Source organism: Electrophorus electricus, chromosome 1 (assembly GCF_013358815.1).
Source record: "Electrophorus electricus isolate fEleEle1 chromosome 1, fEleEle1.pri, whole genome shotgun sequence".
In the NCBI taxonomy this organism is placed as follows: Eukaryota; Metazoa; Chordata; class Actinopteri; order Gymnotiformes; family Gymnotidae; genus Electrophorus; species Electrophorus electricus.
This window is the reverse complement of record NC_049535.1, coordinates 882,954-907,380: the sequence shown is the minus strand read 5'-3', so window position 1 is coordinate 907,380 and position 24,427 is coordinate 882,954. Positions and strand designations below refer to the sequence as shown.

General features: G+C 42.0%; 1 protein-coding gene and 1 long non-coding RNA gene across 5 annotated transcripts in view; both read left to right on the top strand.

Annotated features, from left to right (window-relative positions):
* The window catches only part of tub (TUB bipartite transcription factor), a 56,375-nt gene that overhangs the window by 3,446 nt on the left and 28,502 nt on the right, over positions 1-24,427 (top strand). The gene's annotated exons all lie outside the window — the stretch shown is intronic.
* LOC118241807 lies at positions 6,029-12,493 on the top strand. The gene is made up of 2 exons (XR_004776368.1): positions 6,029-6,149; positions 11,894-12,493. It is a non-coding gene; the product is annotated as an uncharacterized LOC118241807 (long non-coding RNA).

The following is a 24,427-nucleotide window of genomic DNA, read 5'->3' as shown; positions in this document are numbered from 1 at the left end:
TCAGGTGTTGGTTTCTCTGATTCTAGTGGAGGACATTGCCTCTCCAAACAGCAAATCTTGAAGCACATTCGAAAGGTCTCCCCTCTGTTGTTAAACTCACAATTTTCTCAATGTGGAGCATTTATAACAGGTGGAGCAGATATCTCCCCAACACCAGCATGGTAAACAGCATGGTCATTCTGTCTGTCTGTGTCCATGTATCTGAACATTTAGGCTCTTTTGTTGGACACAAATGTATATCATACATGGAGGATCTCATGGCAATTGATTTCCTGTGAAGTCCACTGAGACTTCACCTGTTGAATTACTGTCCGCACGCAAGCCCAGGCCAGGGTGTTACTCAGTTCCGTCTGTCCTAAGTGTGTCTTATTCAATGATTTCAAAGAATCTTTGTAAATGCATCTATTCTAGTGAATTAAATGTCCTGCACTTGCAATCTTTTAATTGATAGAGTAGTTCCACTAATCATCTTGTGCAAATTACATGATTTAACCTTTTGAATGTTTGTTTTTTAATCTTTTTGTTTACCATTTTTGCTGAAGGGATTTCCCCTTTATTTGATGTGAGACTCATACAGCGATATCCCAGGAAATGCTCTCATTGGCTGGGACTCCTGCAGCGATATCCCAAGCAGTGCTCTCATTGGCTGGGACTCATGCAACGATATCCCAAGCAGTGCTCTCATTGGCTGTGACTCATGCAGCGATATCCCAGGCAGTGTTCTCATTGGCTGGGACTCATGCAGCGACATCCCTGGCAGTGCTCTCATTGGCTGGGACTCATGCAACGATATCCCAGGCAGTGCTCTCACTGGCTAGGACTCATGCAGCGATATCCCAGGCAGTGCTCTCATTGGCTGGGACTCATGCAACGATATCCCAGGCAGTGCTCTCATTGGCTGGGACTCATGCAGCGATATCCCAGGCAGTGCTCTCATTGACTGAGTCTCAAATGAAGCTGTTTTTGCAGTTGTACTAGCTCAGCTGAGTGAGTGTAAACCTCCACATCTAGTAATCTCCACATCTAGTAATCTACATGTCTAGTAATCTCCACATCTAGAAATCTACATGTCTAGTAATCTCCACATCTAGTAATCTACATATCTAGTAATCTCCACATCTAGTAATCTACTTATCTATTAATCTCCACATCTAGTAATCTCCGTATCTAGTAATCTCCACGTCTAGTAATCTACATATCTAGTAATCTCCACATATAGTAATATACATGTCTAGTAATCTACATATCTAGTAATCTCCACATATAGTAATATACATGTCTAGTAATCTACATATCTAGTAATCTCCACATCTAGTAATATACATGTCTAGTAATCTCCATATCTAGTAATCTACATATCTAGTAATCTCCACATCTAGTAATCTATTTATCTATTAATCTCCACATCTAGTAATCTCCGTATCTAGTAATCTCCACGTCTAGTAATCTACATATCTAGTAATCTCCACATATAGTAATATACATGTCTAGTAATCTACATATCTAGTAATCTCCACATCTAGTAATATACATATCTAGTAATCTCCACGTCTAGTAATCTACATATCTAGTAATCTCCACATCTAGTAATATACATATCTAGTAATCCACATATCAAGTCATCTCCACACCTAGTAATCTACATATCTAGTAATCTCCACATCTAGTAATCTACATGTGTAGTAATCTCCACATCTAGTAATCTACATATCTAGTAATCCCCACATCTAGTAATCTACATGTCTAGTAATCTCCACATCTAGTAATCTACATATCTAGTAATCTCCACGTCTAGTAATCTACATATCTAGTAATCTCCACATATAGTAATCTACATGTCTAGTAATCTAAATATCTAGTAATCTCCACATCTAGTAATATACATATCTAGTAATCCACATATCTAGTAATCTCCACATCTAGTAATCTACATGTCTAGTAATCTCCACATCTAGTAATCTACATGTCTAGTAATCTCCACATCTAGTAATCTCCACATTTAGTAATCCACATATCTAGTAATCTCCACACCTAGTAATCTACATGTCTAGTAATCGCCACATCTAGTAATTACATGTCTAGTAATCTCCACATCTAGTAATCTACATGTTTTGTAATATCCACATCTTCACATAGAGATTGCTAGGCTCAATCCCTTTCTTATGTATATGGAAACCTTGTTAATTAGTCTTTGCGGTAATTTCCCTCCACTTACAAGCCCTCTTTATTGGTAGCCAGTAGCCATTTCATTAGTTTTGACTAAAACTTTTGGCAAAAGCATTAAAGATATCATGAGCTTTACTCCCAGTGGAGGCTGGAGTCTACCATAGCCCGGCTGATTTATTAAATTTCATTACATCTTATTTTAGGCAGGTGTTATATCCTGGGCAAATATAGTGCACAATAACTACCTTTCAGTAGATCCATACATGAGACATAGTGTCTCGTAGAGACTGTAGAAGTTATTAGGTTTCATAAGACATTTTTGTGTCTGTGTTTAGATTAGATGTTCCTTGAGTGCAGCATGCAGATTCATATTTTCTTTGTGGACCCTTTAGACACTGGACAGAGCAGGACTCTACTGCAGTGTCTCCAGGCCTTGCTGGTACTCTCCTGACAAAGACCAGAGCACGGCTGAGGCTGGACACACCTGCAGAATAGCCAACGCTGCCTGTTGTTACACGATGTCTCCACGGAGCTCTGCTTGTGTCCCAGTGTCAGATCGCCTTGGTGGCCCATGATTGGTGTGGGGGGGTACAGGGTTGGCACCCCCCACGAGAGACTCTGGCCCAGCGGGGAATGTGCAGAGACACAGTGATCTGCAGGTGTGTAGAGGAGACGCATGGGGGATGAAGACAGCTCTCTCAGAACACCTAGGGACAGGCTGCAGACACTTCCTGTCACTAATACTGTGGTTCACCCAACACAGCCACACAGACTTTAATGGCCATGTCATGACAGTTTAGATTTCACGGTGCGCGACCACGACACAGGACAGGCTGACTGTGCTCCTTCACTGGTTTGTTGTTACTTTTTAAAAAAACATTCCAGCAGCACTTTCCTCCAACCCAGAGCAAACCAGCCATGCTGAACCTTCAGTACTCTTACATCTGCTGTTTTGATTGACAGCCTTGGCGTTCATTTTTTTCCCAGATCCCTGCATGCCAAGCAAACAGGAGCTTCTTCCCAGCCAGGTGGTGAGCTCCTGACAGCTGTTCCTCCTGGGACTCGTCTCTGACTCTGTTCTCACTCGCTCTCTGACTGAAACATTCATGTGTGCAGTTGTTTAGCCAGAGGACCTCCTTTCCCTGCATGTGGGGAGACGGATTCTTTTAATCTTAACCGAACATGAGAACCTTCTGAGCTGTTGCGCAGATGCTGTCACAGGCCGCCACAGTGTGTGTTTGCAGTGGGCTGCTCGTTACAGGGCCGAACAGGCCAGTGTGATGAGCAGAGGGGGCAGAACGGAAATGGGCCACAGCTTTGCTAGGACCTAACAACTCATGACCACAATCACTCATGACCAAACAATAATCCGATGCTTTTCTTATTAAAAATACTGCACGTTTCAAAAGTGTTCTGTAGCCAAAAGGTGTTTCCTTGTTAGTGCTTAAAAGCTACACTACACAGCACAGCTCCCCCAGAACTCCACAGCACCCAGTCTTGTACAGCTCCAAGAAGAAAAGCATGTGCAGGTTATGGTGTGAATTATGAGTGTATGTTTTAATGGATTCATTTCAAATGAAGCTTGTTATTTAGGTGTTAGTTTGAGTGCCAGTGACCTGGTCGCACATGTTCCTGCATCTGACAGGGTCTAAGCATGATGTGGTCATGCGGTGCTTCTTCATTGAGCTACAAATTATACCCACAATGCACTTCTGGCCACAAGTAATGATTTGAACATCAGTAAAATATGACTACACGTGGTATTGTAACGAACATGCAGCATAAAATAGCTCATTAGTTTTATATTTACATGCATTCTCTTCTTTAGCAGGTTTTACCATAAATGGTGAACCGGTAAAATCTCTGTATTGTTTGGAGGGATTGTCTGTGCATGTATTTTGTGTCATTTCTGTCTTAGTACGAGCGCTGGCCTTTGGCATAGTCCTCGTGTTTTCATACTGTGTTGTTCATGGCAGTAACTACCGTGAAACACAAAAGGCAAACATTCACAAAACGTCTCAGAGAAAGTGACCGACTGACCCAGGCTTATTGATGTTGCCCTGAGCAGGTGAAAGAGCTCCTATAGTGATCTATGTCTGCTTTAGGAATAGTTGCTCACTACAAAGTGCAATTTCTTTTTATATTGAAAAAATGTTTCCCCCCAGCCAAGTATTGCTGAGGGCTAAATCAATACAGCTGGTGTATAGGTGAGTCTGCATTATGAGTCTCTCTCTCTCTCTCTCTCTCTCTCTCTCTCTCTCTCTCTCTATATATATATATATATATATATATATATATATATATATATATATATATATATATATATATATATATATATATATGTGTGTGTGTGTGTGTGTGTGTGCGTGCATGCAATTTTTCCTATATTCAGAATCGGGATTGGGAGCTAGATGTTTAGTGCAAAACAGCTAAAATGAACCACAGTGAGATACAACAGTTAGTTTTGAGATGAGTGTTGTGCATCTGTACTCTGGGATTTGGGAGAGATTTTTTCTGTCTCACCTTGGTCTAGTGATCATCTGGGACACGAGCCTATCAGAGCAAAGCAGTCAGTTCTCTCATTATTGCTCGGAGAACATCATTACTGGACTGACAGTGTACCAGAGGAAACCCATTCAGAACAAGATGAGTTAGTCATTCACTGTTCAGTTCAATCATGGAGAGCAAATTGCATTTGTAGTTCACTCAGCATACCAGAGCAGACCCTGCCCAATACTATACTGTACATCATAAATACTGCACTATATCATGCATACTATACATCAAACATACTATATTTCATACATACTATTCTATACATCATAAATACTGTACTATACATCTTAAATACTATACTATAAATCATAAATAATGTACTATACATCATAAATACTATAATATACATCACAAATACTGTATTATACATAATAAATACTATAATATATACCATAAATACTAAACTATAAATCATAAATAATGTACTATACATCATAAATACTGTACTATACATCATAAATACTGTACAATAAATCATACAATCTCTACTACACATCATAAATACTATACTATACATCATACATACTGTACTATACCTCAAAAAGAGTATACTATACATCATAAATACTAAAATATACACATAGATACTGCATTATACATAAATAATATAATATATACCATAAATACTGTACTATAAATCATACATATTATACATCATAAATACTATACTATATATCAAATACTGTACTATAAAAATACAATCTGTACTACGCATCATAAATACTATACATCATAAGTATTGTACTATACATAATAAATACTGTACTATTACTCATGAAGACTATACTATTAATACTACATACTGTACTGTACATCATAAATACTATTATATATATCATAAATACTATACCAAACATCATAAATAATATACTATAAACCAGAATGATAGCTGTCATTCAGAACTGCAGCAGAGAGCAAAGATATGTCGTGTGACCTCTGTACTACCAGGTCTACTGTTGGAGCCTTAGCTGCAGTGTTTTATACTCGTCAGTTTCTAGTGTGACACCACATTATGGAGAATTACCTTGTACCTCTCCTGCTATATAACAGATAAGTAGAAATAATTTTTACCCATGCAGCAATTTGTGATGGGAATGTTTTGGTAGAAAATGAAGATATAGATGAAGAAAAAGGTGGGTCATTTCTACCTGGATGTGCATTATGTGTGCTTTGCTCAGCGTTACAGTGTTCTGCCCAGCCTGCATTCATCCAGCTAACTCCTTTTAAGGCATAAATGGCTACTTTCCCATTGAAATACGATAAAATGGAGATTTGTCCCTTTTTCTTCAGAATGCATCATCAAGAAGCTCTGGTGGTTCCTGCTTGGCTGAACTGTGATGCATTGGAGGTTCCACTGAGATGGGTTGAGGGTGTGGGCACATTCCACCCGCCTTCAACCAGTACGACTGGTCACGAGTGTAAGAAGTGTAAGGCACAAGTGTAAGGCATCTCTTCTTGTGTGTGTAATGGTAAATGGTATACTGGGACCCTGCATTCCCAGTTTACTCTGGATCATTACTGCAGGTATTTAAAATGTACTGTATGTAAGAAAGAGATCTTCTACTTTGCAGATTAAGCCATTTGTCTCTTTGTTCTTCGATGGCTCCTAATGAAACACATGAGTGTTAATGACAGACTGAAGAAAATGACTTGGCAAGTGATGACACTTTTAGATCCATGATGACATAAGTATCAGTGTGGTGAATGTGCACTGCAGATTAAAATCAGGCCTTGTCAGTGAAACAGATGACTGCACAGTTCTGCTAGTTAAGGATCTACAGGGTTTTGCTCGATTAATTCCAAAGCAGGGAGGGAGAGAAGGGGACAAACCGAACTGTCCTGTTTATAGAGACACACCAGGTTATAGAGACACACCAGATTATAGAGACACACCAGATTATAGAGACACACCAGGTTATAGAGACACCAGATTATAGAGACACACCAGGTTATAGAGACACACCAGATTATAGAGACACACCAGGTTATAGAGACACCAGATTATAGAGACACACCAGGTTATAGAGACACACCAGATTATAGAGACACACCAGGTTATAGAGACACACCAGATTATAGAGACACACCAGGTTATAGAGACACCAGATTATAGAGACACACCAGATTATAGAGACACACCAGGTTATAGAGACACACCAGATTATAGAGACACACCAGGTTATAGAGACACCAGATTATAGAGACACACCAGGTTATAGAGACACACCGTTTTATGGAGACACACCAGATTATAGAGACACACCACCTTTTGGTTGGGAATAAGACATGCAACTTCTTACTGTGTTGCAGTATCTCAGGATCATTCACAGTGCAGGAAACTGAGGGTATGGGCAAGGGTGTCTCAGTGGTTAAGATGCTTGACTTGTAATTGCAAGGTTGCTGGTTCAAGACCCACCACTGCCAAGTTGCTGCTTTTGGGCTCCTGAGCAAGACCCTTAACTCTCAATTACTCTAGTTGTACTCAGTCATAACTGTAAATTGCTTTGGATAAATGTGCCACTGGATTCTGGAAGCCAAAGGGGCCAAGGACTAAACCATGAAAATGCATGGGGAGAGCTCCTAGTATCTCCCTATGGGCTCTGTATAGGCTAGGTGGTGAAACATAAGAAAGGTGGGTGGTGTTTTATTCTGAGGGACTCCCTTCTTTTCTGCTGCTGTTTCAATCATCTCTGTCTTCTAATTCATGGTAATTATACAGTAGGTGGACAGTAGTGTTCTCATTATATCTGATCTCTTCCTTCAGCCTGTTAACAAAAAGGAAGAGAGAAAACCAGATCCAATAGCTGAAGTGCTGTTATATAAACGCATGCCTGCAAACTGGCAAGGAAATGGCGATGCTTTCATGCTAAACTCTCCTACGTCACACGTGTCCAGGCCATGATCCAAGTATATCTTCAGCACAATAATGACTAGTTCAGATGTAGCATTCCTTACAAAATCCATGTCTTTGTTGTGTATTTGAGCTGAGCTCTTAAGCAGTTTGAACTCTAGGGTAGTGAGGATAGTGTACTGAGTGTATAGTGTAGTAGTAGATGACCTTTATATCTGAAAGTTAATTAAATTCATTTACTGTGGTACCATAATATGAAACAGTACATGAGAGGACTGTCAAACCCTCCTGCTTTGTAATGAAGGTATATGAAGACGGGTGTTAAGTGACGTCAGACACTCTGATCCCCCAAACACCTATGCCTCTTTGGTGGGAGGGCAGACTCATCTAAATTGCACTGGGGCAAACACAACAACTCAGGAGATTATGTCCACACATGATTTTATATCCACACATGTGATTATATCTACACATGTGATTATGTCCACACATGAGATTATATCTACACATGAGATTATATCCACACATGAGATTATATCCACACATGTGATTATGTCCACACATGATTTTATATCCACACATGATTTTATATCCATACATGATTTTATGTCCACACATGAGATTATATCTACACATGTTATTATGTCCTCACATGAGATTATATCCACACATGAGATTATATCTACACATGTGATTATATCCACACATGTGATTATGTCCACACATGATTTTATATCCACACATGATTTTATGTCCACACATGAGATTATATCTGCACATGTTATTATGTCCACACATGAGATTATATCCACACATGAGATTATATCTACACATGTGATTATGTCCACACATGATTTTATATCCACACATGATTTTATGTCCACATGAGATTATATCTACACGTTATTATGTCCACACATGAGATTATATCTACACATGAGATTATATCTACACATGTGATTATGTCCACACATGATTTTATATCCACACATGATTTTATGTCCACACATGAGATTATATCTACACATGTGATTATGTCCACACATGATATTATATCTACACATGAGATTATATCTACACATGTGATTATGTCTACACATGATTTTATATCCACACATGATTTTATGTCCACACATGAGATTATATCTACACATGTGATTATGTCCACACATGAGATTATATCCACACATGAGATTATATCTACACATGTGATTATGTCCACACATGATTTTATATCCACACATGATTTTATGTCCACACATGAGATTATATCTACACATGTGATTATGTCCACACATGATATTATATCCACACATGAGATTATATCTACACATGTGATTATGTCCACACATGATATTATATCCACACATGAGATTATATCTACACATGTGATTATGTCCACACATGATTTTATATCCACACATGATTTTATGTCCACACATGAGATTATATCTACACATGTGATTATGCCCACACATGAGATTATATCCACACATGAGATTATATCTACACATGTGATTATGTCCACACATGAGATTATATCTACACATGTGATTATGTCCACACATGATTTTATGTCCACACATGAGATTATATCCACACATGATATTATATCCACACATGTGATTATGTCCACACATGAGATTATATCCACACATGAGATTATATCCACACATGAGATTATGCCCATCTTTTGGAGGCCATTTATACAGCATTGCTGGCAGAGCTGCTGAAACCTGAAATTCCCTCAGCCATGTCATCTCAGCCCTGCTGGCCTGGATCTGATGATGAGAGTCTAACTTGTTATTGCCAGAAGACCGTATGGTAGATAACTAGTCATCCCTTCTGTAGTGCGGGTGATCCTCCCAAAGCCTCCTCATATCTCCAATCTCATCCTGGTGAAGAGATGCTAATCGCATTTGCAAATGAATGCTACTGCTGGCTGTAACCCTTGGTGTCTCCAGCTTGCTCTGTTCGGTCTGATATAGCGTGAGGAACAGTGTCGGTAGGTTCCGTCTACAGCAAAAGATGTTCTGTTGTTTAGGCCTTGGAAGTACATGAAGGCTTATGCTAATTAGATAGGATTTCAAAGGTCAGTTTGCCTGGCAAACACACCTCCTGATACCCACTGCTCTCCGGAGACAGCACCGCGACGTCACTCTGGCAGGATCCTCGTATGTGCGGCAGCAGGGCATGCGCCGGTTTGCATCGCTTGCCGTACCCTGAAAAATCAGGCGCGGACTGTGAGCAGCTGAAAGCTTCCTCTCCCAAGCCACAGCCCATGAGAAGCCAGTGGAGCTTGTTGCTATGGAGAAGAATCACAGTGGAGATGGTGCAGTTGGTAGGAGGACACACGGCTGAGGGCAATAAGACGGCCTCTGTAATTACTCCTCTCCTCCAGGAGCATGGCTCCCCCCCCCCCCCAAGTCATGGGATCCTGAATCTGAAATATGAAAAGATTGTCTGCTGTGCTGCAGTAGTGTGTTAATAATTTGGATTCATGCACAGTATACAATCCACTTCACACTATTCTATATATAGAAAGAGAGTGTAATTACATGAGAGGAGCGGGGCTGGCAGCTCTCTGGTTAGCACGGGGAGGATACAGAGCACTATGAGCAGGCCCTCAGACCGGCCTGCAGCACAGGGTCTGGATCCCATTGGTTAAAAGTAATGATGACAGTCCCCTGGGAAGAAAACTGCCCCTAACTTAATGAATCCAGCCCAGGACAAGCTGTGCTGTTCATCTGAGTCACAGCCTTGCGTGACTCAGCCCAAAAACGACTAAAACCCTGATGTGCGTTGTGTTTGTTTTACGTTTTAACACTGTGAAAGTCAATGTGAGCTTTTGGGATGCATTCAGACTGCAGCCAAATCAGATTTGTTTCTCAGATCAGATCTTCTGAGGCAAGTGTTCGCAAATGATCCGATCGGATTTGCCAGCCTATCTGCATGGGTTACCGTGGTAATGCCATAAGTGTCAGTAATTATGACATTATGACACATCAATGGTGAGGTGGATTCCAGATGTGGAGAGATGGATGCGCGTCATCTCGCCCTCCTAACAATCGTTCCTTCGCGTTCTGAACTCTCATGTCACATCAGACATGCTGCAGTAGGAGGCAGACGTACTATCTTCTGTGCTCCACTCATGACTTCCTTCACTCTGGTTTTGACATTTGTTGTTTATTGCATTGCGACTGATGCAAAGGACACTTTGAAACTTGATTTGAGTGGCCAGAACATCCAGACTAAGACACATCTGAACAAATCTGATTGGAATGTCATTTTTTATTCTAAAAAAATGTCAAATATCAGATTTGGGATGGAAGTCTGAACATAGCCTTGCACAGCCTTGAGTCTACGCTGAAACATGTGAACGATTTTAATTAGTGACTTCAGTGGGTAATTGCTAGAGAAGAGGAGAGACATCCCAAACCCTGTAGTGACAGTACCCATTCAGAAAGTCTAGACCAGACAGAACCGCAAATATATCAGGACACTGGGGAAACAAACCTACCAACCAGATGGCGTTGACTGTGTAATACAGGATGCACTGAAGTAAGATAAATACACAAGAGTCTGTTTATGGAAAAGAAACACAGTCAAAATGAATTTTAAAGCAAATAGCAAACAGACTGTCAGTGCCAACACAAACAAACAGGGCAGAATAAACCTTAGAAACAGGATGTAAACCAATCAATCAACAGGAAAAACACACAGGAATCCTTTCTCAGACTAGCTAAGAAACTAGTCTGTGGAAGCGAGAGAATTTCCATTGTTCAGTGTTGGAGTGTCTGAAGTAGGAATGGGTGAGTGGTAATAAGGAACAGATGTGGTTAATTAAGGGGGAGGGACGCAGGGATCAGCATGCTGTGGGAGCCGAGGGCGGGAGCGACTAGACCGAGCCGAAGTTCCTGTGGAGGAAGCGTGCATGCCGCACACAGCATGTGGGAGCATAAGTGATGTGCAGGATGTGGCTGCATGCATGAATATGAACAAGTCGCGACCCTGGAGAGCTGAGAGCTCAGACGTCAGGCACAGATGATGGCGTGAGAGTGAGGGAGGATAGGCTGACTGAGGTGTGTGGGCAACATCAGACAACACAGTGGTGGGAAGGCCAGAGCCAGCCTGTAGACTACAGCCACCCCAACACAATACACCCCTCATGCCAGCAATCCTAAACTAAACAATACGTTTTTATTCTCATCTGGAGCCAGTTTTCTGTGCCCGGATTCTGACCCCGACCATAATAAGAGAAAACCCCAGACTGACAAAGGCTAGATTGTAATTAAGCAATGCTGTGCATGTCATTTGCAGGGCTCCAGGTTCGAGTCCTGCGGGCTGAGGCAGCTTCTTACATCACTGCGTGTTCCTGGAGCAGGCTCGTCAGATCTCACGATTGCTCATCACTCTTGCGATTGAGACCTTTGTCTGAGTGAGCTGTGTGAATCTGATGTGTTGAGATGTCATCTGCTGGTCAGAAAAGTGCAAGTGATGATTGTTGATTGAGCGCATAATTGAATGCAATTCAGAGTGAACAAATTTTAAATGTGAAATGATTTTTTTGGGCTCATTGCCATGCTGATGGACATCATCTGTTTCCGTGCATCATTCTTTGAATGGTAACATACGTGAAGCCTGTAGTGAGCTTGTGCCGTGACTCAGACACAACTGCTCATGTTCCCTGTAATGCTGATGCGCCATCATGTGGCAAAACTATAGAAAAACACATTCCTGGTACCCATCACTACTGTTTGTGAAAATGTTATTTTAAACCATATTACAACTCGTTTGCAAAACTAGGAGTAATTCACATTCACTTTTAATGTGCAGCATTAAAACATTTGTACTTGATAATGACACATATTAATAAAAGAAGTGCATCACTTAAAATAAAGCAATCTTTTGAAGCTCTGATATGGAGTGTGTTCTTAAGGTTCGCTTTTTCTGCAGTACATGCTACATGGACTGAATAGTATTCTTTAACAGGTTTGAAATCACTATTATTAGTGTCACTAATAATCAAATATGAAATATGTAAATATGTGTAAAGTGATTCCAGATTAAGGTGCAATTGCAAGTAGTACCACTAGATGGCAGACTGTAACATGTGCCTTAGCTGCTATATGTTGCGGAGTCTGTATTTTTCTCCTCTTCCCTTTATTTTTAATTAATTATTTTTCTGACGATATCAGTATTGAAAACATTATTATCTGTATTTATATTAAATAATTTGATAACACTTTTACCCACAATTGAAATCACAGCTTTGGAATACAATGTAGTAATGCAATTTGTAAAGCTTCGGGGGTTATGAACACAGTTGTCACACGGAAACTATGGCGAGGCTAGTTTCCTATAAGATAGTAAAAGGCCTTATCCCAGTTCCTGTTGTGTCTGATCCTCACCCAGAGAAGAAGTGAAGACTGATAGGCTGAGAAGTGGAGTTAGGGTGGCTGAGTGGGGCACTTCTGGAATATTCTTCATTGGAGAATTCAGTCAGGGGGGACATAGATGTCCTGGCTAAACTCTGTGTATATGCGGAACATGGACTTGAAACCCCAGTTTGTAAACTATAATGTCGAATTGCTTTACTAGTACACTAGTCTCACAATGTTTGTTTTTTGCAGTTGCTTTAGAGGCCATCCAAGTTACAACAAAGTAAGTCAATAAAACCAAACTGAAAGCAAGGTTTGCAACTTTCTCTTTTTTTTGGGGGGGGGGGGGGGGGGGGGTTAAAATGGACTATATTTTTTGAGAATTATCAGGGTATTTGAAGTCCAAAATGATTGCTTCTTTGTGAAAGTCCAGTTAGTAGCTACACGGGAGAGGTAGGTTTTTCAACCCATCAGTGAGAATGAGCCTGGCATGATAAGAAATTATGAAAAAAAAAGACCATTTTAGACCATGAAATTATGGGTGGAAAATAACAACTATTAACCTCCCTTCCACCAGGGGGCAGACTTACCCTGCAGAATTGCCAAGCCTTCCAAAATGGTGTTCATGCCCATCAGTGCCCTGCATGCTATGAAAGATTCATGTTGGATACAGACCACTGCATGTACTGGGAATAACTGGACACCTGTCCATGTTCCACCTGGGTTCTCAGGGATAAATAGCGCTCTCTTCCTCAGCTGGGCGAGAAAAGGGTTGCCCCAGCAACTCGGACACATCTCACAGCCAGGGGTCCTGGGTTGCAGAGAAAAAAGGGTCTACTGTTGTCTACAGGAAGAAAGTGTGGAATGAAATTTCTGCCCCTTCTTCCGCGCTCTCCGGGTCTCTATTTCGGGTATTGACATTATGTCTCTCATCTGTCCTCGTGTTTTGCGACAGTGTCCATGTCACTGTATTCCAAGTCTGACTAGTCCTGGGTTCCTGCCACCTTCATTCTGCTAATGCATTTTTATTTCTTAAATGTTATATTTGTCAAATCTTTGAAACAGTCATCGGCATAATTCTTTATTGTAAAAATAACACTAATAAATAGATAACTGTGTGTTAATAAGTCCGTTATTACCTTGTTAGAATCTTACAGTAGCCCAAGCTCACGATGTCTCTAACACAGACTCCATTGTGTTGCATTGCTGTTTTGCCCAGTAATTAGTCTCCTGTTGCCATGGTTATGAGCTGCAGCCCCCGGTGCCTGTGTCAAAGGAGGTGGCCAGTCACAGGAAAGACGTCAGCTCATTAACACTAGGCAGCGAGAGTGGGAAACACACACACACACACACACACACACACACACACACACACACACACAAACACACACACACACAGTCCCAATACTGCTCTCTCAGGTTACTGAAACAAGTAGAGATAGATCAGTCACTTCAGAAATTGTCCTGCATTAAAAGTGAAATCCATGATGACAGATTATGTTTGTTCATGCCTGAGTGTCATTTTCAAAAGATTTCGCGCTGTGTAATGTGGTACAAACGTAAATAGATATCCAGCCGTGTTTTGGTGTAATTGTATGCGCTGTCCACTAGAGGACGCTATAAACATTGTCATGTGCTTCTCTTCTGGTGACGAGTGAAATGAGTGAATAATGTCATATGGATCACGTGAGAAATTTTGAAGTATAATTGTTGATTAATCATTCCATATGTCTCATGCATGCATCATCTTATTATCAAATAAGATAATAGAAACATTATTTCAGAGAAACTACTTTGTTTGTATTGTATAATAATATTTGAATATATAAGTAACGTTTGCATGACACCAGTGATGCTTCTGTTGACAACAAAAAAATCGAAATCGTTTCATGTCTCATTAGCAGAATGAAATCAGCTGATGTCCATCACCTAAATCAAATTACTGTGTGATTAAGGCTGCAACAACAGGCTTTATATCCACCTTTTCGTCATCCTAAGTTTGAGGCAGTGACATTACCTTGACAACCATGCACCCATAGGTGTTTCTATGGCAACAAAAATTAGAAATACCTTGCCTCTCCTTGGCCAAGTCAAGGGGGAAAAGAGAGAGAGAGAGAGAGAGAGAGAGAGAGAGAGAGAGAGAGAGAGAGAAATAATGCAGAAGGATGGTAGAATAACATGTTTTCATAGATACCAATTGTAGGTATTATTGAATTTATTGTGCTTTGATAGTATCTCGAGAGATATGAATGGAACAGAGAGAAGTGTGTGGATCTGAATGTGTGTTTCTCTGACCACATACGACATGGTCAGGACTCATCTCTCTAGTCCATCTTAGTCAACTTCATGTTTATGACCTTTAATGTGTATAGTCCAAACCAGATTATACTGACAGATTGGCCAGGGCTGTTTATGGCCTGAACATAAACAGTTCATGAACTTAAACACACAGGCATGAGTTAGAGCCCTGTACTGTAAATGCTAGAGCAGCACGTCATACAAGTTAATGAGAGACACTCTGTGCATGATGTTAAATTTGACGAGGGGGACCTCTCTCTCATTAACATATCTGTTAAACTGGATCATGGAAATCCCTGAACTCTGCTGCACTCAGACTCTCCAAGACCCGAGGTGGACTTGTTTACTGTAACCCAAATCCCTAAAGGACAGAAGACTGGGAAATAAACCTCATAGTTTGTGCTCTTGAGGTATAGACCTCATTAGATACACTTCCCATGGTTATTAAAAACCTCCTCTGAACAGTTCAGGATTTATGGGCTCTGTGCTGTTTGGCCTCAGATGTTGAAGTGTTGATGGTCTTGGTAAGCGCAGCTGTAGCCGCACTGCATCCAGGACACTGGACATGTTTCACTGGAGTGGCTGGTCTGCATGGGGCTTGTTAGATACATGTTTTCTCTGAGACGAGTGTGGCCCGACTGCAGAGAGATAGCGGAGCTGGAAGCGGCATGACACCTATCCCCAACACCTTTCTCTCTTGAAGTTTAAACATCTGAGACGCGTGGGGAAGAGGAGAGATGACCAAAGCACATATTTTAGTTTCAGAATCTCATTTGGGCTTGGACACAAAATCCTGTAAATCTCCCGTAAGCGCAAGAGAAGGAAAGGGGGGGTTAGGGATGGCAGCGTCTCATCCAAGCTGACATCTGCAAACCTCCGTATGTAATGGACATGTGGCTGGGTCGGCCACGGCTGGAAGGAGCTGTGGTTTTCGTATCCGTGTTTTGAGAACGGCAGTGAGTGACCGGAATGTGGAGCAGTATTCCGGGTGGTGAAGAAAGGAGCCTTTTTTCTTTTCTTTTATTTTTGGCTAGTGCAGCATGTGATTGTGCAGTAATCAGACTGTGCTTTACTCAGATTGTGCAGTAATCAGACTGTGCTGTAATCAGATTGTGCTTTATTAAGACCATGTTGTAATCAGACTGTGCTGTAATCAGACTGTGCTTTATTCAGACCGTACTGTAATCAGACCATGCTGTAATCAGACTTTTATTCAGACTGTGCTGTAATCAGATTGTGCTTTATTAAGACCATGTTGTAATCAGACTGTGCTGTAATCAGACCATGCTGTAATCAGACTGTGCTTTATTCAGACCGTGCTGTAATCAGACCATGCTGTAATCAGACTGTTTTATTCAGACCATGCTGTAATCAGACCATGCTGTAATCAGACTGTGCTTTATTCAGACCATGTTGTAATCAGACCATGCTGTAATCAGATTGTTTTATTCAGACTGTGCTGTAATCAGAGTGTGCTGTAATCAGTTTGTGCTTTATTCAGACTGTGCTTTATTCAGACTGTGCTGTAATCAGATCATGCTGTAATCAGACTGTGGTGTAATCAGCCCATGCTGTAATTAGACTGTGCTTTATTCAGACCGTGCCATAATCACTGTGCTTTATTCAGACCATGCTGTAATCAGACTGTGCTTTATTCAGACCATGTTGTAATCAGACTGTGCTGTAATCAGACTGTGCTTTATTCAGAATATGCTGTAATCAGACCGTGTTGTAATCAGACTGTGCTGTAATCAGACCATGCTGTAATCAGACCGTGCTGTAATCAGACCATGCTGTAATCAGACTGTGCTTTATTCAGACCATGTTGTAATCAGACCATGCTGTAATCAGACTGTTTTATTCAGACTGTGCTGTAATCAGAGTGTGCTGTAATCAGTTTGTGCTTTATTCAGACTGTGCTTTATTCAGACTGTGCTGTAATCAGATCATGCTGTAATCAGACTGTGGTGTAATCAGGCCATGCTGTAATTAGACTGTGCTTTATTCAGACCGTGCCATAATCACTGTGCTTTATTCAGACCATGCTGTAATCAGACTGTGCTTTATTCAGACCATGTTGTAATCAGACTGTGCTGTAATCAGACTGTGCTTTATTCAGACTATGCTGTAATCAGACCGTGTTGTAATCAGACTGTGCTGTAATCAGACCATGCTGTAATCAGACTGTGCTGTAATCAGACCATGCTGTAATCAGACTGTTTTATTCATACCATGCTGTAATCAGACCATGCTCTAATCAGACTGTGCTGTAATCAGGCCATGCTGTAATCAGACCATGCTGTAATCAGACTGTTTTATTCAGACTGTGCTGTAATCAGACCATGCTGTAATGAGACCATGCTTCTTTAGGCAGCTCACACTGTGCATGCTCTTTATGATCCTGAGTAACAGACGCTGCTCTGTCATTCCACTTCAGTAAATACTTTGGAAAAATCATGAAAGCAGTTGGTGTGATGGCCTGGATCGATTATTACCTCTCTGTTGTCTGCAAAAGCAATTAAAAACCGTAAATGGTTTGCGGCTGAAGACAAATCAGCTCAATAATATTTTTCCAGTGAAACATGTCATGGCGCAACGTGTGGAAACAGAATCTGCAAGAAGAGGGAGTCTGAGGACCCTCTACGTGGAAGTCAGTGTGTGTATGTTGGATGAGTGGGTGAGTAAGATCATACGGTCACCTTCAGTCACAGTATCAGTGTGTTTCTCATCACTAACTAGAGTGAATGATCATGGATAACTGGTCTCACCCAGACATCCTGCTTTGTTCACCTTTATATACCCAACACATCAATGCACTATGGGCTCCAGAGAACAGGCACTGAAGTATAATTAGTGTGTGTGTGTGTGTGTGTGTGTGTGTGTGAGGGCCCATGTTTGTGTTGCTGGGAGGACTTGAGCACATCTCCAGTCTGGCTCATCACTACTGCTGGGATCCCCACGACCTTCAGAGCAGTGGTGCAGTGAGACAGTTGTGCAGTGAGACAGTTGTGCAGTGAGAAAGTGGTGTAGTGAGACAGGTATGGAGTGAGTCAGTGGTGCAGTGAGTCAGTGGTGCAGTGAGACAGTGGTGCAGTGAGACAGTTGTGTAGTGAGACAGTGGTGCAGTGAGACAGTTGTGCAGTGAGAAAGTGGTGTAGTGAGACAGGTATGGAGTGAGTCAGTGGTGCAGTGAGTCAGTGGTGCAGTGAGGCAGTGGTGCAGTGAGGCAGTGGTGCAGTGAGACAGTGGTGCAGTGAGACAGTGGCATTCGCTGCTGCTCTGAAGATCCCACAGTGATGCTGGAAAACTGTTGGTGGGACAGAACCTTGGAACATTTCAGTTTTTTCAGCAGCAAGACTGTGTCAGTCCGTAAACCCTCCCCTTCTGATGTTTAATATTTACAGTTCAGTGCGAAATAAAAACATGCATGTTGTACACTGTTGTTTCTTGGCTAATAAAAGAAAGAAAAGGTTATCAAACTAACCTACTAATGAATTGACCAATTAACTAATGAACTGATTAATCTTGAAAATTGTTTTTGTTAGGAAGTTGATAGGCTGATATGATTGCATTTACCTGGGCAGTGTTCTCATGGGTACAGTCATGATGGCAAAGGAAGTCTATCTGAAAGAGGAGGTTCCAGCAGGTTCTGGAACTTTCCGGTGCCTTACTCATTATCGCTCATGGCTTTTGGGAGCAGACCTGGTAGAGGAGGCACACAGACCACATAATGCACTCCAGAGGGTTGGAACACATTTCTATTCTGGGCATTTGAATGTAAGGTACCGTTCCACTAGATGAATCGATGTGGGATATGAGGGGGTTTGAGATTAAGCCTTGGCCTTGATTGAGGAGAGAGACAGAGAGGGAGGTGTCACCGAGGAGGAGATCACCTGTGAAGGAGGCGTGTCGTGGCCGTGGTTCGTCTGCCATACAACACACCATCGTTATGATGAAGACGGTGAATCATCAGGTAACGGTTTTGTAGTGCCACCCCTGTAGTACGAGGAAGCAGCCTTTTACGTCGAGCCGTGCTGGAAGAATTTAAAGAGGCGGTAAGGAGGTTTGGCACTGTCGCGGCTCTACAGGCAGACACAGTGACACTGTAGTGACACACCCGACCGATGTCTGAACTGGAAGAAACACAATTACCCAGAATCACCCAGACTCTGTCCACATCATGCTGATACCCACTTACTAGTGTCTTCAAAGTCGTTATAACTCCGAAGCAACGAGGTATTTAGATTTAAGGGTTAGGGGCCTTTTCCTTGTTATGTTATGGGAAATAATATTATTAGCAGTATATACTGTAGCTAGTGTTATTTTAAGTTGACCTTGCTTGGTATCTAGGTAGGTAATATGCTTAATACAAAATACTGTTCGGTAAATGTTTGCTAACAATGTCAGTGTGTTTTGTAGATAATGGATTTTATGTAGAATACTGTGTTCACATGTTCGTGACGTTACAAAATGTTAGGATGACAAACTTTAGTAAGATGAAGTCTGAGGAAATGCTCGGCAAAGCTAAACGTTACAGCTAAACGTGATTTTCTTCAGTATCTCTATTTTACCTTTATTTGATGTTATTTTATCTGGCATCATGCTCAGGTATTTCAAAGCTGTTGTAGGCAATGTATTACCTGCAGCTGTCTTCTACGTATGTCTCGTCCTAGACGACACCCTTTTCTCGTTAGCTAGGTGCTGTAACGACCTGCTAATACCTGCCATCGCATTACCTGTCTGGACGAATTACTGGTGCACTGGCATCCTTGTCACCAGTAACAGAATTTTTCCAGCTTGGAAAAGTGCTTCCAAGGCTTTATTTCCTTTAGGATTCGTTTGTATTGTTACAATTTTGCCTTTCTGTCAGAAGAGTGTTTAGGCTTTGCACACAGCAGAAGCCTCCGGAGGTGCTTAGCAGTTACACAGGATTTAGGATATACAGTCCAGAAATGCGTCCTGAACGTGTCCTGAATGGGTCCCGCCTACCTCATGCATGTGGCACGCTTACATTGATTAAATCACTTATAAAATTATTTATGTTCTATTATGAGCCACAAAAGCAGATTTAAATTAGAAGTCATATAATTCAGATACATGAATCCGTGACCTGACCCTGACGTTGACCTTGACCCTACTCTTAGCAATATGTGAATAGACATTTAAACGTGAGCTTGCAGTGAAGAGTGAAGTGTCTGAGTTAGGAAATCCATTTCCTCTTGGCCTCCTCTCTCTCTCCTTCTCCCTCTCTCTCTCTCTCTCTCTCTCTCTCTCTCTCTCTCTCCCTCTCTCTCTCTCCATCTCTCTCTCTCTCTCTCTCTCTCTCTCTCTCTCTCTCTCGCTCTCTCTTCTCTCTGTGGCTGTCTCCTGAAATGTTTTCTTCTCCTGCTAGTGCAGCACCTTCTGTGATACCTCCGTGAGGTTCCGCTGGGTTACCCAGCCACCACTGCGCTGCTAATTACCTGCTAGTTAATATGTGTTTGCCAGCCATTGAAATGTCTGTATCTCCTCTGAGATCTCACCCTGATTACATTCTAATTAGCTGCTCACCAGTGGGGACCAAGTGATGGAAGTAATTCAGTATAAATCCGCATCTTTCTGTTCCACGTCTGACTCTGTTAGCCAGAGATGGAGCACACACAGCCTTAAAGAGCTTGGTGAATGCGCTGTGGTGAGCTGTGCTCTGCGTCACTGTGATCAGATAGCATGGCCCATGTTCATTGTCCATGCCTTGGCTCCGTAGTCCAGAGAGGTATAGGAAGTCAATCAAGTTATACTTTATTGATCCAGTTTACAATGGAAGTGTACAGTGCCCATGCACTGAGAAGTAGTGCCAACCAGAGAAGTAGTGCCAGGGCAGTGAGGGTTTAGTCCCTGCATCAGTGGGGATTTAGTCCCTGGGGCAGTGCGAGTTTAGTCCCTGTATCAGTGGGGATTTAGTCCCTGGGGCAGTGCGAGTTTAGTCCATGGATCAGTGGGGATTTAGTCCCTGGGGAAATGAGGGTTTAGTCCCTGCATCAGTGGGGATTTAGTCCCTGGGGCAGTGCGAGTTTAGTCCATGGATCAGTGGGGATTTAGTCCCTGGGGCAGTGCGAGTTTAGTCCATGGATCAGTGGGGATTTAGTCCCTGGGGCAGTGGGAGTTTAGTCCATGGATCAGTGGGGATTTAGTCCCTGGGGCAGTGAGGGTTTAGTCCCTGCATCAGTGGGGATTTAGTCCCTGGGGCAGTGCGGGTTTAGTCCCTGCATCAGTGGGGATTTAGTCCCTGGGGCAGTGTGAGTTTAGTCCATGGATCAGTGGGGATTTAGTCCCTGGGGCAGTGCGAGTTTAGTCCATGGATCAGTGGGGATTTAGTCCCTGGGGCAGTGCGAGTTTAGTCCATGGATCAGTGGGGATTTAGTCCCTGGGGCAGTGCGGGTTTAGTCCCTTGATCAGTGGGGTTTAGTACCTGAGGTGGGAGGGGTTTAAATGCCCTGCCCAAAGGTAACATGAATGACTGGTACAGTGCCAATAGCCAACTGAACATGAAAAACTCAGGACTGGTCTGGGAAGAGCTACGTGTGCTGGGTGTGGAATATATAATGTAATCAAAAGGTACGACAGAACTCGTCATTCCCAGTCTCTTGGAGTCTCTCAGAGCGTTCGCTTTCACCAGCTGAAATCAAAGCAGCTCCCCAGAGCAACACCCTCCTCCCACGGTCTCCTCCACTCCACCACACCATTCAGCTCATTCTTATACTCATTTCACATAGATATTGAGATATTATTTTGATGTATGTACAGTATATGGTTAAAAATGGTTAAAGAAATGTTTGGTTAAAAAACCAGTGTCAGCTCTGGAGTTTGTGTCAAACGATATATAACTATTGATGATATGTAATGAAATATACAACTGTTGACATGATGCTTTGAATCATGAAGTCAACAGATCTTTGAAATTTTAAAACACAAATGGTTGTGTAAAATAATACACAACTATGCCATCAAATCATCCTTTTGTTTGAGACACCAGTTGACTCCAGTCTTCAAACTGGCTTCTGGATGCCACTGTGATGGAGATAAGAGGAATGCATCAGATGTTATATGCCATCATTCGCAAAAACCACTTGACAAACACTTCTGATTCAGAGGGACATTTTATCTGATTAGATATGATACTCCCTTCTTCCCAAAATGGGACCCCTAATTTGAGTGTACTGGCCTCCCAGTGAGGGACCCCACATTAAAAAGGCTTTTGGGAAGAAGTGAAGGGGCTGTAGAATCTGGACCAGAAATGAATTGGGCAGATGTGTATTGTGGACATTTCACTCCCTTTATATGTGGATTTAAACAGTTTGTTTTGTACAATGTGCACACCATGTGTCACAGTATTTTTGCTACAGGAACAGGCTCTTTTGGACTGAGATTGGTCTTTGTTGACTCAGTTGGAGGTGCCTCCTCAGAAAGATTTTCATACATATAGAGATGTGTGAGTATCTTCAAAACTGTGGGTGTCCTCAGGAGGTCATAGTTGATGTCTTTGCTGATGTTTTACCTTTTCAGAGAGTGAACGCACTGACATATAAATTATCTGCTGTTAAGACTACCAGAATTCCTTTGGTGCTGATTTATCATCCTACAAATAAAACAGTGGCTGATATTATACTTAAACATTTCAGAATCTTCCAGGATGATGCACAGACCACACCCCTTTTTACAGATCCTCCACTAATCTGCTACAGGTGACACAAAAACATCAAAGACATACGCGTGAGATAAATGTTCTACTGTAGCTTGCAACCGCTCTAGATGTGCTACATGTACATTCATCAACACAGCCACTAAAATAACTGGCCCAAAAGAATCAACTGTTATCACCCATTCCACCAAAATAACATTCCCCCATAAAGCTGGGTGACTGTTCTGGTGATCACTCCGGTCCGACTCTTTTATGACATTCTCTGTGCAGAGAGGATTGTTCCTCGTGTGACACTGTTCCAGGACATGGAGGTGAAGAAGGGATGTAAATACTTTGGTACCTCAAAGTCAGGTTATAAGCACTGACATGTACAAATCCTTTAACCAAATGAGTGCAGGTAAAGCTCTCGGCCCAGACGGAATTTCACCTCGTGTTTTAAAGACTTGCAAATATCAGCTGTCAGCAACATATTCAACATATCTCAATCCACATCCACTCTTCCAGTCTGCTTCAAGATAGCCACCATTGTGCCTTTAGAAATGGAAATGCCCGTTTCTGGTTTGAGGGTCCACCAACCCACTGTGCAGTGTGTCTGTGGTGATGAAGTGCCAGGAAAGGTTAGTCATGTCATTCATCAACAGCAACATCTCCAGTACACTTCATTTATAGAAGTTTGCTTATCTGAGGAGCTGTTCCGCAGATAATGTCATCTCTCTTACTCTGCGCAGTGTCCTGACACATCTGGAGACGTAAAATTCTCACGTCAGGATTGTTGTTTAGGGACTCAGCCTTCCACACGGTTGTCCTGTGTTAAATTAGTTCTACAGCTAAACAGCTTGGGCTGTGCATTCCCATCTGACACTGGATGATGGACCTCCTGACCAGCAGGCCCTAGTTAGTAAGGACTGGGAGCAGATTCTCAGGTACATAGCAACACCTCAGACGGGATCTCCTCTCTGCATCAACGCCTTTCCTGTGGAAACTGTCAGTAGCTGCAGATTTCTGGGTGCTCAGCTAACAGACTCCCCAACGTGGTCTCAGCACATCGGCTGCATCAACCGGTTTTGGGATAAACTCTCCCACTATGGTGAACATTAGAACGTATACTGATTGGATGCATCACAGTACGGTTTGGCAAAATGACCAGCCACGATCTGAGAACCCTACAGAGAACCATCAGAACTGTATTTACGATCAATGACACCAATCTTGCCTCGCTGCAACATATCTAGACCCCAGGGTATAGGACGAGTGCACTGTCTGTCACCACGGACACCTCATGTCCCGACCCCTGATCTGCGGACAGTACAGATGCATCTCAGTTCACACCACCCAGCTCAAGAATAGCTTTTGCCCAGGCCATCAAACTTCTCAACACTACTTGTTGACTGATGGCTGTCTTTCTGTCTCCCACTACCTCATACTGTTATGGACTTCTTTCTTCATCACAGAGTGTTATAGATCATCCAGTACACCGCACACATTATCACACTTTCT